Source organism: Cnephaeus nilssonii (genome assembly GCF_951640355.1).
Source record: "Cnephaeus nilssonii genome assembly, chromosome: X".
Taxonomy (NCBI): domain Eukaryota; kingdom Metazoa; phylum Chordata; class Mammalia; order Chiroptera; family Vespertilionidae; genus Cnephaeus; species Cnephaeus nilssonii.
In genome coordinates, this window is record NC_137071.1 from 53,362,982 (window position 1) to 53,366,217 (window position 3,236).

The following is a 3,236-nucleotide window of genomic DNA, read 5'->3' on the forward strand; positions in this document are numbered from 1 at the left end:
TACACTTGAAGTTGTCCCAGAGGGTCCTTACACTATCTTCATACTTTTTTATTCTTTTTTTCTTTTTGCTTTTCTGGTTTGGTGTTTTTTGCTTCTTTGTATTTCAAATCTTTGATTTAATTCTTGTGATCCTCTAGTCTGCTGTTGGATCTCTGTATATTATTCTTTATTTCAGTCATTGTATGCTTAATTTCTAGTTGGTCCTTTTTCATATCCTCGAGGGTCTCATTAAATTTATCAGCCTTTTCTAGAAAATTCTTTTTATTTATTCATTTTTAAAATGTAATAAATCTTTATTGTTCAGATTATTACAATTGTTCCTCTTTTTTCTCTCCATAGCTCCCCTCCACCCAGTTCCCACCCTACCCTCTACCCTAACCTCCCCCCCCACTGTCCTCATACATAGGTGTACGATTTTTGTCCAGTCTCTTCCCGCACCCCCCACACCCCTTTCCCCCTGAGAATTTTCAGTCCACTCCCTTTCTATGCCCCTGATTCTATTATATTCACCAGTTTATTCTGTTCATCAGATTTTTAATTCACTTGATTTTTAGATTCACTTGATAGAGATGTATTTGTTGTTCATAATTTTTATCTTTACCTTTTTCTTCTTCTTCCTCTTCTTAAAGAATACCTTTCAGCATTTCATATAATAGTGGTTTGGCAGTGATGAACTCCTTTAGCTTTTTCTTATCTGTGAAGCTCTTTATCTGCCCTTCAATTCTGAGTGATAGCTTTGCTGGGTAGAGGAATCTTGGTTGTAGGTACTTGCTATTCATCACGTTGAATATTTCTTGCCACTCCCATCTGGCCTGCATAGTTTCTGTTGAGAAAGCAGTTGACAATCATAGCGGTGCTCCCTTGTAGGTAATTAACGTTTTTTCTCTTGCTGCTTTTAATATTCTCTCTTTGTAAAATGCTCTTGGCATTTTAATTATGATGTGTCTTGGTGTGGTGCTCTTTGGATTCCTTTTGTTTGGGGTTCTGTGTGCTTCCTGGACTTTTAAGTCTATTTCTTTCACCAGGTGGGGGAAGTTTTCAGTCATTATTTCTTCAAATAGGTTTTCAGTATATTGCTCTCTGTCTTCTTCTGGCACCCCCATAATTCTGATGTTGGTACACTTGAAGTTGTCCCATAGGCTTCTTACACTATCTTCAAATTTTTGGATTCTTTTTTCTTTTTGCTTTTCTGGTTGAATGTTTTTTGCTTCTTTGTATTTCAAATCTTTGACTTGATTCTTGTGTTCCTCTAGTCTGCTGTTGGGTCTCTGTATAATATTTTTTTATTTCAGTCAGTGTATGTTTAATTTCTAGTTGGTCCTTTTTCATATTCTCGAGGGTCTCATTAAATTTATTGGCCTTTTCTAGAAAATTTTTGAAAAACCTTATAACCGTGATTTTGAACTCTATATCCAGTCGTTTGTTTTCCTCCATTTCTTTTGTTTGTAATCTGTTTCTTTGTCTCCACATTTTCACTGCTTCCCTGAGTTGGTATGGTGGCTTTGTGTGCTAGGTGTCCTATATGGCCCAGTGGCTTGGCCTCCCCAGTTACCTGAGGTGGACACTTTTGGTGCACCCCTTTGTGGACTGTATGTACAGCCTTGTTACAGTTAAGTCTTGATTTTTGTTGGTATCACTGGGAGGAATTGACCTCCAGGCCAATTGGCTATGAGGATCAGCTGTGTGTATGCCAGGAGAACTTCTGTGATGGAGACAGCCTTTTGAGAGAAGACTTGCAAAATTGCAAAAGCCTCTGTGCTCATCTTGGATGGGGCCGAATCTCAGGGCTGAGCAGACAGTCTTGGCTTCCCATTTGCCCTGCCCTATGATGCCCCTGGTTTTCAGTGTCCCTCAGTAACCGCTGCAAGCACCTTTAAAAGTAAGTCACCCTCGAGTTTCACCTGCTGCCAGACAGTCCAGTTTCTCCCGCAATGAATCTGGATTCCCAGATTTCTCGCCCAGAACTGGAGAGAGGAAATCTCAATAATTTCAATACAAGAAAATGTAAGTTTGTGATTTATAACCATATTAAGCAAACTCGTAATTAAAAGAAAAATATTGGTAAGGCAAAAAACCCTGTATTGAACATATTAAATCCTTTTTCTGCCACTATAATAATATTTATAATCACCCTCTTCACACAGTGTTATCATGAGGGTTTTCAATGGATGAGAGGTTGGTAATATGCAGGTTATTTATATATTTAAGAGGGGAAGCTGCAATTTAACTACCTATTAAATATAACATTATACTAAATTAGGACTTCAGATAAATTTTTTAGCTAAATGGAATATCCATGTGTGGATGCCATGCATTCTGGATCACTTGATTGGTGAAAACAAAGTGTATATATATTTTTAAATTTATTTTTTCTTTATTATTTAAGGTATTACATATGTGTCCTTTTCCCTCCATTGTCCCCCACACACCCACCCTCAGGACCTCACACTTCTGGTGTCTGTGTCCATTAGTTAGGCTTATATGTGAGCATACAAGTCCTTCAGTTGATCTCTCCCTCTTACTCCCACCCTCCCATACTTTTCCTCTTAGGTTTGAGGGTCTGATTGATGCTTCTCTGTCTCTGGATCTATTTTTGTTCATCAGTTTATGTTGTTCATTATATTCCACAAATGAGTGAGATCATGTGATATTTGTCTTTCTCTGCCTGACTTATTTCACTTAGCATAATGCTCTCCATTTCCATCCATGCTGTTGCAAATGGTAAGAACTCCTTCTTTTTTACCGCAGCATAGTATTCCATTGTGTAGATGTACCACAGTTTTTTAATCCGCTCATCTGCTGATGGGCACGTAGGCTGTTTCCAAATCTTAGCTATGGTAAATTGTGCTGCTATGAACATAGGGGTGCATATACCCTTTCTGATTGGTGTTTCCAGTTTCTTGGGATATATTCCTAGAAGTGCGATTACTGGGTCAAATGGGAGTTCCATTTTTATTTTTTTGAGGAAACTCCATACTGTTCTACTCAGTGGCTGTACCAGTCTGCATTCCCACCTGCAATGCACGAGGTTTCCTTTTTCTCTGCATCCTCACCAGCACTTGTCATTTGTTGATTTGTTGATGATAGCCATTCTGACAGGTGTGAGTTGATACCTCACTGTCATTTTGATTTGCATCTCTCAGATGATTAGTGACTTTGAGCATGCTTTCTTATGTCTCTTGGCCTTCCTTATGTCCCTTTCAAAAAGTATCTATTTAGGTCCATTGCCCATTTTT